The sequence below is a fragment of the Cajanus cajan genome, chromosome 3 (assembly GCF_000230855.2).
Source record: "Cajanus cajan strain Asha chromosome 3, NIPB_CcT2T_4, whole genome shotgun sequence".
Lineage (NCBI taxonomy): Eukaryota > Viridiplantae > Streptophyta > Magnoliopsida > Fabales > Fabaceae > Cajanus > Cajanus cajan.
In genome coordinates, this window is record NC_138519.1 from 19,143,298 (window position 1) to 19,160,440 (window position 17,143).

Sequence of the window (17,143 nt, forward strand, 5' to 3'; positions counted from 1 at the left end):
TTTTATCTATGTGGCTTTTAATAACTGTTGAATGTTTAAATTTTTGCAATTGTTTGAAATACAAACTGCACACAAACCTTTGCACACAACAGTTCCCTCTATACCCGGGGGCATGAGTGGAAAGCCATAGGGAGTGGATGTTAGTACGGCCGGTTGTCGAATGGGTCTATAGGTGCCCGTAGACCGTTGTCGGAAAGCATCACTCAAGGTGATAACCATGAACTCGAGTCCGACAGTGCGTTGGAACTTTCCATCGACTTACGACGAGAGGAATTAGGTCCCTATAATGGGGGCACCTTGGGGGCCTCAGACCAGTGAGAACAGTTAGAACCTCCTTGAATATGCACTTTTCTGCAGGATACCCCTACCTCGTGATTCGCTCGTGACTGTTCGTGGATGAGTGAATTGTTTGTGCATTGTTTATGTGACATTGTTTGAGCATACATTGCATTCTTTAAACATACAACATTCCTTTTTAAAATAAGAATAAATAGGAATAAGAATCTTCCATTACATGGTGTTAACATCTACCTTCATCACATTCATATAGGTAGTTTCCCTTTTCACCCAAAAAAATACAAAAAACAAAATATCCAAAAAAAAGAAAAAGGTATTTATCCAAACCAAGCAATATCATGCATCATCTTAGGAGCATCCTGAAAACATGATAATGCTTAGTTGAATAAACACAATGCATGCATATTCAACGCCATCATCTCATATCATGCATTCTTATCAAAGATCATGGAGGGATCTAGGTTTGCATTTCATACATCCCTCCTAGTAATTTACTAATAACAGTAATAAAAAGAAAGGATTAAGCGATGCGTATGTTCAGAATGGATCGCACGCCGTTTGTTATTAAATGCAAACCAACAACCGCGCCAAGCGAACACACATCAACTCCGTTGTTGGTAATCAAGACGAATAAAGGGGAAGGTCCGACACCGTTAAGGATCACTGATCCAAGACCTTTTCCCTACGAATCAAATAAGGCTGTGCCGTGGATATACGACATCCATTCTTCTGCCGACAGCGATATCTCTAACATCGCTGGACTTGGGGGCATGACTAGGAGTGGCAGGATCTACACTCCCGAAGATCTTCATGACAAAGATCCCAAGAATAAAGGAAAAGAAAAAGAGAAAACCGAGGAAAATAAAGAATCCGAGGAGGAGACTGATGAGCTGTTAAAGTATATCCGACAGAGCGAGTACTCCATCGTGGATCAACTTCATAGGACGCCAGCAAAGATCACTCTGTTGTCGTTGATCCTAAGCTCCGAACCGCATCGACAAGCTCTGTTGAAAGTCTTGAACGAGGCATATGTGTCGCACACTATCTCCCAAGACAAGTTTGAGGGGATTGTTAGTCACATCACGGCTAGTGATCACCTCTCTTTCACCGATGAAGAGATCCCCGCTGAGGGACCGAATCACAACAAGCCCTTGCACATCTCTGTAAAGTGCAAGGAGTATCACATCGCTAAATTCTTGGTGGATAACGGATCTTCCTTGAATGTAATGCCAAAAAGAACGTTTGATCAAGTGGCAATCAAGGGAATCCAAATGCGCCCGAGCAACATGATCGTCCGAGCTTTCGACGGTTCTAAAAGAGAAGTGGTGGGAGAAATCAATCTTCCAATCCAAATTGGACCCACCATCTTCAATGTCGAATTTCAAGTGATGGACATTACTCCCGCGTACAACTGTCTCCTCGGCCGACCTTGGATTCATGATGCGAAAGCTGTTCCCTCTACGCTCCACCAGAAAGTCAAATTCATAGTGGGTGACAAACTGGTGACTGTACAAGCTGAAGATGACATACTCATCAGCAAGCCATCCACCATACCTTACGTGGATGCAGCAGAGGAAGCTCTAGAAACCGCCTTCCAAGCATTGGAGATTGCCAATGTTGAAACGTTTCCCCGAGAAATGAAGAAGGTAGCCTATATGCTCACCAAGAACGGATACTTGCCGGGACAAGGACTTGGCAAGGATTCCCAAGGAATTCCCGAGCTACCCACTATCAAGGATAATCCGGGGAAACAAGGGTTAGGATACAACCCTAATAAAGATCAAAGGACGAAGAGGAACCAAGATCCTTCTCGACGTTCTTTAAGCCAGATCTTTAGGAAGGCCGGTTCACAAGCGTCAAGGCCGGTCGTCGTCATCAAGTGCTCTTCTCCTTCCGATAGGGATGTATAGACCTGATGACTGTTAGAGATTACTCCTCGGGGACAGCCCGACCCCCGAGCCTCGATAGGGCACATGTTTCCACTATAATTATAATAAAATCATTCTTCATTAATTCTTACTGCTTCTTTTCTTGCTTATAATAAAATTCTAAACCACATTATTTTTAACCCTGTTTGAATAAGCATGAATGAGGTTAAAATTGTCTTAATAACAATAAACCCGCATCATTTTTATGTGGAAGTGTGCGTGACAACTTGGAGCACCTTTCCTTGGCCTCGACAGGTGCCATCATGGATAAAAAAAGAAATCCTAAAAACAAAAAGCTCGGCAGGAAACCCAAAAAGGGGGCTGCGCAAAAATAAGAGCAAAGAACCCGCTAGGAATCCCACAAAAGGGTGACCTAGGCAAAAATTAGGGTTGCAAAAATAAACAAAAACAAAGGTCCGCTAAGACGCCACAAAGGGGTGTTTTAGGCAAAAATAAGGACAATCAAAAAAGCAAAAGAAACCCATGATGGTACCATGAACCGAATTCAAAAAGAAAGGTTCAAGGAAAGTTATCTAAGTTGTCAAATCACAACGTCAAATAACAAGACTTTCTTAACTTCATAAGTGTTTAATCAAACAAGCCTAAACACATGAGCCTACCTTGGCCAGCCATTCTTACAAAAACCATTTTCAAAATAATAATAATCCCCTCTAAAACACAAACTTTTGAACAAAAAGAATATCTTTCCTTTCTTTTCTCTTGTCCCAAACGATTTTAGAATAATCTAGTGGAAACATGGAGATATAGTGGTCAATAGGAGGGTTGACATGTCTTCTAAAGGAAGGGAAGGATCACTTGGTTGATGACACCAATCTCGATATAACACGCATCATTCCTCGGTTACAGAAATCGGCAGCGCACAGCCCGTCTAGAGGAATGGCAAAATCCAAGCAAAGAAACGCATCGGTTAATTCTTTTGAAAAAATAAATCAAATAGAATTAGGTGCATCATACCACATACATGCATACAGATGATAGGTGTACTGGAAGATCACTTATTCTCTGTTTATTGAAAAAACCAAAAATCAAAAAAAAATCAAACTTCAGAAAAACAATGCGCCCGTACCATGTTCAGTACGCCCGTACTAAAATTAGGGTTATGAACAAATTTTTAACTCAATACAGGCGTACTGAAATGGATACAGCCGTATTGGCCTTTAGTTGCACATTTAAAGACCTTATCATGAGGCAATCGCATAAAATAGAAAAATAGAAAAAAATTGCTTGTGTATGACAGCAGTCAACAGAAAAAGCCAAAAAACGACAAAAAAGGCAAAAATTCAGAAAATCAACCGCATCATACATAATAACTGAGCCTGGAGAGGCTTGCCGAAATAATACTCCCTCATCATACAGAATAACTGAGCCTGGAGAGGCTTGCCGAAATAATACTCCCCCATCGTACAGAATAACTGAGCCTGGAGAGGCTTGCCGAAATAATACTCCCTCATCATACAGAATAACTGAGCCTGGAGAGGCTTGCCGAAATAATACTCCCTCATCATACAGAATAACTGAGCCTGGAGAGGCTTGCCGAAATAATACTCCCCAATCGTACAGAATAACTGAGCCTGGAGAGGCTTACCGAAATAATACTCCCCAATCGTACAGAATAACTGAGCCTGGAGAGGCTTGCCGAAATAATACTCCCCAGAGACATCTCAGCTCACACTCTTGGACCAAATCCCCAGTAAGAGCTATCAAAGCAAGATCAGTAAGATCCCCCAATGGAAGCAATGATCATCCAAACGAAATATCCGAGTCAAAGGACTCAGACTTCCTCAGTGGAAGATAGCTTTCCAACTCGAGCGACGAGTGAAGCTAAGCCTGAAGAGGCTTTCTAAATAATACTCTGGGATACATAAGATCTTCAATCCCCATTCGCCTACTCAGAGGCACTCCTTCAAAAAAAAAAAAAATCAAAAACATCAACAACCATTCCCCAAGCGGAATCCGGCACTCAGCCGAACACCAAACATCAAGATAATTCGCCTACTCAGAGGCACTCCTTCAAAAAAAAGAAAATCCGAACAGATCAATAACCATTCCCCAAGCGAAATCCGGCACTCAGCCGAACACCAAACATCAAGATAATTCGCCTACTCAGAGGCACTCCTTCAAAAAGAGAAAATCCAAAAAAGATCAATAATCATTCCCCAAGCGGAATTCGGCATTCAGCCAATCACCGAACATCAAGATAATCCGCCTAACAGAAGAGGCCAATCAAGATCAATACGACAGAATCCCCCAGCGGATAACAGCCTACGCAAAGGCAACAAAATCAGAAAATCAAAAGAGTCACCCGAATAAGGATAACCGGGATACTCCACCAACGTCGAAAGGACGTCAGCCAATCATAAGGCATCGCTCACCTCAGGAAGAGCATCTTTGTGTCTGCATCCCCACGGAATCAGAATTTCCCAGTGGGCACCAACTACGCAATGGAAAGTTGGGGCACAAGAACCTATGAGTAACTGCACATCCCCTAGACGGATCCCTGCGTTATCCAGCCCTCAGCGACACCAAAATCAAAAAACAACCGTCGAAGCAGCATCGTGGACTGTGGAGACAAAATCATCACAACAGAATCCCCCAGCGGATAACAGCCTACGCAGAGGCAACAAAACCAGAAAATCAAAAGAGTCACCCGAATAAGGATAACCAGGATACTCCACCAACGTCGAAAGGACGTCAGCCAATCATAAGGCATCGCTCACCTCAGGAAGAGCATCTTTGTGTCTGCATCCCCACGGAATCAGAATTTCCCAGTGGGCACCAACTACGCAATGGAAAGTTGGGACACAAGAACCTATGAGTAACTGCACATCCCCTAGACGGATCCCTGCGTTATCCAGCCCTCAGCGGCACCAAAATCAAAAACAACCGTCGAAGCAGCATCGTGGACTGTGGAGACAAAATCATCACAATAGAATCCCCCAGCAGATAACAGCCTACGCAGAGGCAATAAAACCAGAAAATCAAAAAGAGTCACCCGAATAAGGATAACCGGGATACTCCACCAACGTCGAAAGGACGTCAGCCAATCATAAGGCATCGCTCACCTCAAAAGGAGCATCTTTGTGTCTGCACCCCCAAGGAATCAGAAATTCCCCAGTGGGCACCAACTACGCAATGGAAAGTTGGGACACAAGAACCTATGAGTAACTGCACATCCCCTAGACGGATCCCTGCGTTATCCAGCCCTCAGTGGCACAAAAATCAAAAACAATCGTCGAAGCAGCATCGTGGACTGTGGAGACAAAATCATCACAAATCCCTGGAGAGGGCAAACTCACACTGCCAACGTCGTCAGAAACACGGAGGCAGACCCTGGGGAGGGCAAACCGCAGACCCTGGAGAGGGCAAACTCACGCTACCAAAGTGACTAGAAGCACGGAGGTACGCAACCCTAGGGAGGGCAAACCGCAGACCCTGGAGAGGGCAAACTCAGCTGTCAAGGTTGTTAGAAACACCGAGACAGAGCCTGGAGAGGCGGTACTCAGCTACCCCGTCGTCAGAAACACGGAGGTATGCAACCCTGGGGAGGGCAAACCGCAGACCCTGGAGAGGGCAAACTCAGCTGCCAAGGTTGTCAGAAACACTGAGGCAGAGCCTGGAGAGGCGGTACTCAGCTACCCCGTCGTCGGAAACAACGGAGGTATGCAACTGTCAAGGTTGTCAGAAACACCGAGACAGAGCCTGGAGAGGCGGTACTCAGCTACCCCGTCGTCAGAAACAACGGAGGTATGGAACTGCCAATGTCGTCAGAAACACAGAGGCAGAGCCTGGAGAGGCGGTACTCAGCCACCAACGTCGTCAGAAACACGGAGGTGTGCAACTGCTAACGTCATCAGAAACACGGAGGCAGAGCCTGGAGAGGCGGTACTCAGCTACCGAGGTTGTCAAAAACACCGAGGTATGCACGAGCCTGGAGAGGCGACGACTAATACTCAACCTGGAGACAAAATCATCACAAATCCCTGGAGAGGGCAAACTCACACTGCCAACGTCGTCAGAAACACGGAGGCAGACCCTGGGGAGGGCAAACCGCAGACCCTGGAGAGGGCAAACTCACGCTACCAAAGTGACTAGAAGCACGGAGGTACGCAACCCTAGGGAGGGCAAACCGCAGACCCTGGAGAGGGCAAACTCAGCTGTCAAGGTTGTTAGAAACACCGAGACAGAGCCTGGAGAGGCGGTACTCAGCTACCCCGTCGTCAGAAACACGGAGGTATGCAACCCTGGGGAGGGCAAACCGCAGACCCTGGAGAGGGCAAACTCAGCTGCCAAGGTTGTCAGAAACACTGAGGCAGAGCCTGGAGAGGCGGTACTCAGCTACCCCGTCGTCGGAAACAACGGAGGTATGCAACTGTCAAGGTTGTCAGAAACACCGAGACAGAGCCTGGAGAGGCGGTACTCAGCTACCCCGTCGTCAGAAACAACGGAGGTATGGAACTGCCAATGTCGTCAGAAACACAGAGGCAGAGCCTGGAGAGGCGGTACTCAGCCACCAACGTCGTCAGAAACACGGAGGTGTGCAACTGCTAACGTCATCAGAAACACGGAGGCAGAGCCTGGAGAGGCGGTACTCAGCTACCGAGGTTGTCAAAAACACCGAGGTATGCACGAGCCTGGAGAGGCGACGACTAATACTCAACCTGGAGAGGCTACTCAACAATTTTCCACCGGAAGACACTACAAGTCGGAAGGATGGCTTATTCCCCGGACAATTGGGTCAACTTCTTTATTGTCAACCGGTACACCAAAAAGCCGTTTGACTAAGTAAAGGGGGGGCAGCTGTAGACCCCTAAAATTGTCCAGGTCGGAAATAAGACTCGAAGACTCTCGAAGACCGAAGGAAAGTCAGCCGAAAGGACTCCTGGAAGACCCTGGAAGACCCTAGGATGATTCTTCATAGGTTTAGAAGTCTTAGAGTAGCTTAAAATAAGGATGTGGGAGGATTGGAGCTCAATACGGCCTCCTAGAAGTTCAGTACGGCCGTACTGAACAATTTGAACTACAATACGGCCGTACTGAAACCAATACGACCGTACTGAAGTTTTTGAACTTTAGTACGGCCGTACTAAATTCAATACGGCCGTATTGTAGTTCAAAACTTCAGTACGGGCCGTATTGATGTCAGAGGCCGTACTGCGCCTCACTCCTATATATAGGACGTCATTTGGACGTCATTCCACACATTTGGACACTTTTTCCATACTTTTGGACCCTCTGGCTGAGTATTCTGGGGTTTTTGAGCAGTGTTCTGCCCTAGAAGTCTCTCCGAGAGCCGATCCGACAAAGTTCTTGAGTTCTGAGCATTTAGCTTGAGGATTCGAACTAGTCGAAGGGAAATCTTTTTGATTTCCATAGTAAAAATTAATCTTTAGGGAAGGAGCGAGCAAGCGTGTAGTGGGAAGGAGCGCCAAAAAGCCTTCTAACGTCTGTTTGAATATATAAAAGCACGCTTCAAAGGTTTCTTTTTCAAATCCTTCCTTTTATTGCTTTCTGATTGTTGCATTGCATTTTTCATCATGTAGATATCTCGTTTATAGTCGTTTCTAATAAATAGGGGTAATTTAGTAATTTTACACTGTTATTTATGAAATAATCCGTCATAGGGAACCCGAAAGGGGCGTTGTGGGGTGCTAACACCTTCCCCGCACGTAACCGACTCCCTTACCCAACTCTGGTTGTAATGGCCAAGGTTGATTTGCGAAAATCAATTGCCTTATCCCTTTTTCCAATGTTTTGAGTAAAACATTGGTGGCGACTCCAAGAACCCTTCTTTTTGCGAAAACCACTAATCCATGGAGGGTCCCGCTTGGGATTAACATGGATTGGTGAATCATTTAATAAAATTGTTAGTTCGATGAGGTCTCAGTTTGAGAATAAGTCGTTCTAACAATCCATCATTTTTCAAAACTTAAAAAGAGTCCAACCATCGTCGCGAATGCCAAGGTCCGTTTCGGCGGGTGGCGACACATCACAGCGTGGAATGACCTCGGAACACGCATTCGGAGATCTCGGTCTAGACGAGATCTGCAATCCAACCATATCATGCCTGATCTCAGGAGATCTCGGTCCAGACGAGATCCGCTATCTAATTAGATCATAACTGATCTCAGGCCCAAGGCCCAACGCAACCCTAATTCACACTAAGGTACGTGCATTACTTATACGAGACATATACTCATACAAACCCTAACTTTAGCATCGGAGTCTCTTTTGTAGGTACCACCCCCATCTTGGAGAATCAACGTACCAGTGAAGGAGACTCACCAATCTTACTTGGTGGATCATCTCTACAGCAGATCTCCGGTAAGAACAGGTCTTGAGATTAGGTCAATAGTGTTTTTCACACAAATTAAAATTAGGTGCCAAGGCTCGTTATATTTGATCCTATTATTAGCAGGTTTAAGTATCATCAAATAGATCATAATATTAGTCTATTTTTGGAAAATCAAAATTCACATTTGATTGTAGTCCACAATAATTTATAGGAAATTCCAACATTCTCCCACGTGGACAAAATCAATTGTATAGTTCATAACTTAGGAAAATTTTTGAAAATGACTTTCAGGCTAATAATTCACTATGGCCACACATTACAAGAAAATGGTCATATAGTGACACACACCTTATAGTGACACACAACTTATAGTGACACAATGTATGTCACTAAAAATTAATTTTACCTACACAATAAATACAATATTTGTTGATATATTGTTAAAAAATGTGGGTATAGGCTATAGTGACACACAAAATATGTTGTTAAATCTCGTTCAAAATTAAAACTAAAATTATGTGTAACTGTATGTCAAATAGATATATACCTACATATATTATACCTATAGTGACACTTTTTTGTATATCACTATATGTAACATTTCTTGTAGTGAAAATATACGATTCCAATATACAACACCTAATTAAAACTCCATCCAACAAAAGACGTGCAATATTGAACCATAGTGGCAACTACATCCCTTATGATGCAACACCTTCCATGATTACAAATATTATTGATTCTGTTGATGAGTCATCAATGTGGAGTGTAGCAAAAAAATGACATGTTAATGTGATCAAATTGTCACACTATTATTTTCTTTGTTTATCCTCAATTTCTCTCCAATGCCAAAAAGTTGGAGAAATTACGTTGTTTTACCATCATGTCTCAACTCCAAAGTATTGTCGACTATAGGCATAATAGTCCTTATATGGTACCAAGCCTTAAAAAAATAAATCTCTCTCAACTTCAACATGGGGTCGACCATCGACATAGAGATCCAAATAACATCAAGCTCAATATAATATGTCTTAGCTTCAATATGGTGTCAACCACCAACATAGCAGTCTTAATGACACCAAGCTTAAAATATTATATCTCAGCTCCAACTGTGTCAACCATCAACATAATGGTCCCATCGACACCAAGTTTAAAAAGAATTATGCATCAACTCCAACATGGTAACACTGAGCTTAAAAAGAATTATGTTTCAACTCCAACATGGTATCGACCACCGACATAACAATTCTAATGACACTATAGCTTAAGAATAATTATGCATCACCTCCAACATGGTGTCAACAATTGGTGTAGTGGCCTTAACACTAAGCTTAAAAAGAATTATGCCTTAGCTCTAACATAATGTTGACCATCGACATAGCGATCCTAATGACACCAAGCTTAAAAATAATTATTTCTCAACTCCAACATGTTGTCAACCACCAATATAGCAGTTCTAATGACACCAAGCTTAATATTTTTTTTTTATCATGTTTCACGTACATATATGACAATATAAAATGAAAAACATATTACATGAAAATGTCACCAGATATCCAAAATCAAAATTATAATATTTACCAATATAGGAGAAGGCACACATTATTCATACTTTCACTAACCAAGCACATCATAATAATTCATATTTCTCATGTTCTCATCATGTTATTCACCAACCAAACAACGTAAATAGCATGTCCCAAAATTAACCATGTGACACTACATTTACCATAAAATTTCTCTAAGGTAAAAAAAAAATATCTTTCAAAAATAATTTAAATCTTGATTCAAAGAGCAAATAGACATCTCCCACTAATTTCACGATTACTTCAAAAAATAGTTCTTTTTAACATGAATATTCCCTTATAACTATGTTTCACAAAATATGATTCATTTAGGGGCACAAAAGCATATGTTGTGGAACCATTATCCTCCCACTAAAAGTTAATAAGGATATAATAAGATGTCAATGCAACCAGTATTATAGCACATTCACCTTTGGGTAGAATGCACAAACTAAGATCACAATCTTAGATGGGTTGATTTGTGAGCACACAAGGAGTTTAGAAAATTATCCCTTGTGGGTAGACAAATTCCTTTCACAATATGTTCTCCAATAACCTCATCCTAGAAATGCATAGTTAAGACAAAACATGAATGCATCAAAATATATCAAAGGAGAAGATATAACTTAAAAGAGAAATAAGCTAAAATTATGAGACCAATATAATAACATATTCACCTTTGACCAAAATGCACAAACTAAGGTCACAACTTTAGTCAAAACCTTAGATGGGTTAATCCATGAACACACACTAAACTTAGAAAATTGAACCATTTGGGTAGACAAACCCCTAGCTCAATGTATTCTCTAATAACCTCATCTCACAAGTTAAGACAAAATACGAATCCATTGGAATGTATCGTAGGACAAGAGAAAATTATTATTGTGAGGCCAATTTAATATTACACTCACCTTTGGACAAAATGCACAAACTAAGGTCACAACCTTAGCCAAAATCTCGTATGGGTTAATACATGGGCACATAATGAACTCAAAAATTGTCCTCTTTGGGAAAACAAATCCCTTTAACCCAGTGCATTCCCCAATAACTCCATCCATTTTTAGCTTTTAACCCAAACACACAATCATCCCCTTTGGACAGAAAATCACATGCAAAGATCAAAAGCATTCCTCAAAATTACAAAAAATTATCATGGACTAATACAAGCGATTCCACTTTGACAGTAACAACTTATAATAACCCATGACAATTATTGCACAGGAATCAATTTTCTCTTGTTCAAAACCATGACCCAATCTACAGGCAAATGTATCATTAAAGAGCATCCTTACTGTCATACATCAACCATTAACAATGTTCATAACGTGTTTTATACTTAGACAGTTTCAAACCTATTAAAATCTTAACTATATAAATATGTTGATATTTGTTATCGTGAAAAAAGATAAAATTCAGCAACCTTGAAATGTTAAGGAAAGTACACAATTCAAACATAAGTTGTTCAAGTGACTAGGCATTCAATCATAAGAACACGAGTTCTACAAAAAGTTTTAACTAACTTATTTGTTGCTTCGCTCTATGAGTTAGTTTTCCAAATTGAATCTAGGATTCAAGTGGTAGGTAATAAGGCAACAAGTAGAATTTTACAAACCACTCTCTACACTATCTATGCAACAAAATAGTACTTAAATCACACAGAATGTGATTGAATATCCGAAGAGAGTACTAAATCAAAAGAAAACTTAATTTCATGTCATTCACAATTGAAGTTTACATGCAGAGGCAAAACTTTAATATGCCAATATGAATTTAGTTATCATTAAAGTTTTTCCTCCATGTTAAGCTAAACACCTCAAACCTAGATCCAAACAGGTAATGCCTCCATAACTTTAATACAGAAACTATGGCATTTAACTCTAGATCATAGGTAGGGTAGTTATGTTTATAAGTTTCCAACTGCCTAGATGCATAGCTACCACCTTCCTCTTTTGTGTATGTACTCCTCCTAAACTCATCTTAGAGACATCACAATACACTACAAAGGTCTCACTAAAGCTAGGTAAAACTAAAACAAGTGCACTAGTCAACTTGGTTAGAGGTAAGGCTAACTTAGAAAAACCTTCTATAAACCTTCTATAATACCTAGTTAACCCTAGGAAACTCCTAATCTCAAAATCGTATGTAGGTACTTTCCACTCTAAAATAACTTTTACCTTAGATATCCCTCCCTTATATATCACATGACCTAAGAAGCTAACACTATTCAACCAAAACTCACACTTAGACAACTTAGCATATTGTTAAGTCAGACGAAGCAATTCCTAGCGAGGTTTTGAATATGACAAATATAATACATATTGTTATTACTAACCTGTGTAGTAGTATTTCAGATATACATAAGAACAGGCAAGACTAGAGCATGAAGCATGGTCGAACAAAACAAGGATCAGACAAATCAAGTCAAATGATAGAATGATCATGAATTATGCACCAGATGATAACGAATATCAAATGAAGATATGTCAAGGACAACCTAGAGCGCATCATAAACAAGAGCAAAACTAGACCAAGTCAAAGTTGGTTTAGCACCAAATAAACATCAAATGAAACAAAACAAACATCAGTCATTGGATAACACAAGACGAAGAAATATTCCAGACGAAATAAAAGTCATTCACCTTCACGACTGATCAGACGAAATGAAAAAGTCAAAGTATAACTCTTAGACGGAGACTCAAATTTCCAGACACAAGCATGTTGAAAGGCGTCTAAAGTCCACTAGTCACATTAAAGAAGATCATATATCGTCTCCATTCATAAGAAAAGCACACGGAGTTATCAAAGATATGAAAAGAAAGAGAAAAATCAAAGAGCGTGTATTCACAAGTCAATGTTGCGTGTGTTAAGGCAAGTACATATACTTTTCAGAAAAAGGCAACGCCTCTACAACTACAATGACAAAAAAAGGACAAGCATACCTAGGTCATGATTGAAGTCAGAAGTAAGAGGGGACAAATTACACAAAGGACTTCACGTAACATAGATTCAGTAAGCAAGCATTTAATGCAAGATCAAACGCATTAAATGAAAAAGATATATGTAGCTATGAACAAATGATTATCTGCACCAATGAAAAGCTCCATCTCAACGGACACATTCAAATTCAAACAACGGGCAAATTTATCACAAGGCTATAAATATCAAGACCTGAGAAGAGAAGAATAGAGGAGAGAAGCAACAAGCAATAAGCAAAAGCAAGTGCCAAAACAAACTCACATCTCTTCTTGTTTAGATTTGAGTATCAGTGTAAAACTAAGATAGTTTATCTTAGTGAGTGTAGAAACTATGTCATCCTCTCTGTGAGAGTTACATACACACTCTAAACACATAACCTTGTAAAACTAAGGTTGAATACCTTAGTGAGTGTAGAAACCATACTATCCTCTCTATGAGAGTTACATACACACTCAAAACATCTATCGTCTGTAAAGCCTGAAGAGGCTAGCAAAAGAATACTTGGGAAACCAGAAGTGGTTTAAGAATACTAGTGTCAACGAGTGAAGTTGACAAACCAGGAGTGGTTGAGAATACTCGAGTAACTAGAAGTGGTTCAAGAATACTAGCGTCAGCAAGTGAAGTTGACGAACCAGAAGTAGTTAAGAATACTTATAATCCGTTGTGATTAGTGGAACCCTTCAGTTGAAGGAGACTGGACGTAGCTCAGGACGAGTGAACCAGTATAAAACCATGTGCATTGTTATTTGATTTACAAACGTAGTTTTACTTATATTGATATATTACACTGAAAGACTTCATCTAGTACCACTTATTTTCTAAACAATATTTAGACGAAATTATATTTGTTTGACTTAAGAAACTAGTTTCGAGCAGACGATAAATCTTCAGACGCAAAATTTCTTTTAACAAATCTTGCACATTCTCTAAGTGCTTGAAATATTATTTTCAGACGAAAAGAAGCTCATTTGCGAAAACGTTTTTAAAATCCTTCGTTCACACACATTCAACTCCCCTTCTATGTGTTTTCCACTAAACTTCATATATAGCTACTTATCCTTAAGGGTTTACAATACTATCCTAAGATGCTTGATATGTTCTTCCCTAGTCTTAGAATATATGAAGATGTCATCTATGAAGACTACTACAAACCTATCAAGTTATGGTGAAAGATCCTATTCATGTAATCCATGAATAATCTGGGTGCATTAGTTACACCAAAAGTTATAACTAAATACTCATAATGCCCATAGTGTTTCCTGAAAGCAATATTTGGGATATCCTTAAACTTCACTTGAATTTGGTGGTAATCTGATCTCAAATCTATCTTACTGAACACACAATCTCCAACTAGTTGGTGTTGAGATTCATGGATGGTGAATCAAGTTTTGAAGTGTGTTGATGATAACAAAGGTCGCGAATGAACAAAAGAGAAGACATGAAGACCATGAATGAATATAAAATGTAATAGGAGTAGTTTATGTGTTATGTTGCTTAATTCTAATTGTCTAAGAGTGGTTATATGATGATGATTGAGAATAACTTGGAGAGTTTCTGGATGTGTGAAATCGAATTTTGAGAACAAACTCAAAATAATCAATTATTACTAATTATAATCGATTATTTCTGCTTTATTTTTCAATAGTTGAGAAACCTTGCTATAATAATCGATTATTTGTGAAATAATCGATTATCCCAGAATGTGTTCTTTGGAATAATCGATTATCCTACAAAATAATCGATTATTTTATTCTTGAGTGATTTCCAGAAATTATGAAGAACAAAATAATCGATTATCCTTAAAAATAATCGATTATCTGAGTCTAAAAACTTTATAAAAATGGTTCTCTCATTTAGAAACTTAAGCAAGTGATATTGTGCAAACTTTGTGATATAATTTTGATCTTTGTGATCTTCTTGGAGAGTTTTCTTTATGAAACCAAGAAGTAAAACACTTTGTGAAATATTTTTAGAAAATTCATCATCATCACTACATTATTGGAGAGAAAGACTAAGATTTGTCGAGAATTCATTGTCTGATTTATTCAAACTTTCAAGTGAATTCGTTACTTAAATCTTTTTGTGTAATGTGGTAAAAATCTTGAGTAGGTTTCTCAAGTGGTAAGGAGTTCTTGTAGTGAGTTTTTACAAGAAGTACTTTCTTGGGTGCAAGAAAGGGTCTATCTTGTGTGTTAAAGTGTTTGCATGTGTGGGGTGTTTGTAAAACTTCTTCATTGAGATAATGAAACAAATCTTGATCAGGTTATGATTGAGGACTGGATGTAGGTCACATGTGGAGTGGCTGAACTAGGGTAAATAACTTTGCATTCTTCTCTCATCCTTATCTTTTACATTAAACAATCTTTAATTGACTGTCAAAGTGGGTACTTATGATTAGTATTCTTGTATGATTAAAATGGTTTAAATTGGAATATAAGCATTACATGATAACTTTGTCATAAACTTGGTGATTAAAGATTAGTGAAACAAGCATATAGGAGTTCCTCCAATATACTAAGAGGTTCAATATACTTCATTGGAAATTGGTTTTAGAAGCTAAGATCCTAATCTTTGATAAATTTTTAAGTGTCAATAAATTCAATTCACCCTCTCTTGGATTGAGCCATTCTTTTCTATCAGTTGGTCCTCTAGGTCATCTATCCTAGGAAAAGGATATTTATTCTTAATGGTAATTTGTTAAGCTAGTAGTAGTCTACACATAATCTCATGCTCTCATCCTTTTTCTTCACTAACAACATAGGCGCTCCCCATGGTGACACACTAGGCCTAATAAATTGTTTCTCCTAAATCTCTTTTATTTGTTTCTTAAGTTCAGCTAGCTTCTTAAGGGACATCTTATAAGGTGATATACATATGAGTGCAATACCAGGTACTAAGTTTATGGAAAACTCGATCTTTCTCTCTTAGGTGATAAACTAGGCATGTCCTTAGGGAAAACCTCAAGAAACTCACTCACTAAATGGATCTCACTAAGCTCATTGTCCTTCTCAAGTTTCAAATAGGCAAGAATCATGTATACCCTATCATTTTCTTTTAAACACATTTTTCTCTTATTAGCACTTAAAAATTATGCACTCTTACTCTCACCTAAAGATATGGATTTTTCAAATTAGCTTAGTAGGACATGATTAGAAGATAACTAGTCCATTCCAAGAATGATATATAGTTGACTAAGGGACAGACATATAAGGTCAATCAAAAACTACTTTTCAGAAATAACAATTGGAAATTTAAGACAAATACTAAGAATAGTTATGGGACCAACAACGAGAGTCTCCACATCCATATCATAATTCAAGCAAGACACAAAAAATTTTAATTTTTGGATAGATGCAAGAGAAATAAAAGAATGGGTTGCACCAAAATCAAACAATACAACAAAAAGATTCTCAACTATGAAACAAATACCTTGTATTAGATTCTCGGACTAAGCAATTTCAACATCACTAAGATCAAATAATCTTCTAGTAGTCTTTGGACATCTAGATTGTGAACTAGATCCCGCTCTAGTTATGCGTGGCCTCGGTAACTTAGAAACTAAGTAATAAACCCTTTCCATTGTAGTTGAAACATGTGATCTCCTTGTCAAGATATAGTTGTAGTGCTCATACCCATGCTGCCCACACTACTTACTTCTACTATTAAGTGTAGAAATAGAGCCTCCTACACTAGCAGCACCACTCACGAAAGAGCCTCCAACAACAAACTTGTTTCACTGCCTTCGACACAATTCCCTTGAAACTTAGAAAGAGGAGAGTAAGGCTTACTCCTACTCTGACCACCAAATCTCCCATCACAAACAAGACTACCTCCCCTGTAGAAAGTAGTACATGAGCGGTTGTCACGATCGCAAGTCACACACTTGTTGACGAACATTAGGTAGTGGTAGATCTCTTAATAGTTGATTGTTGTCTTCATTTCATAATGAAGGTCGCTCAAAAATTTGATGTACTTAGCCCTTTCACCACCCCTCACCGTAGTAGTAAGAGCAATAGAGCACAACCTCATCAAACTTAGCAACATATTTAGCAACAGTACCATCT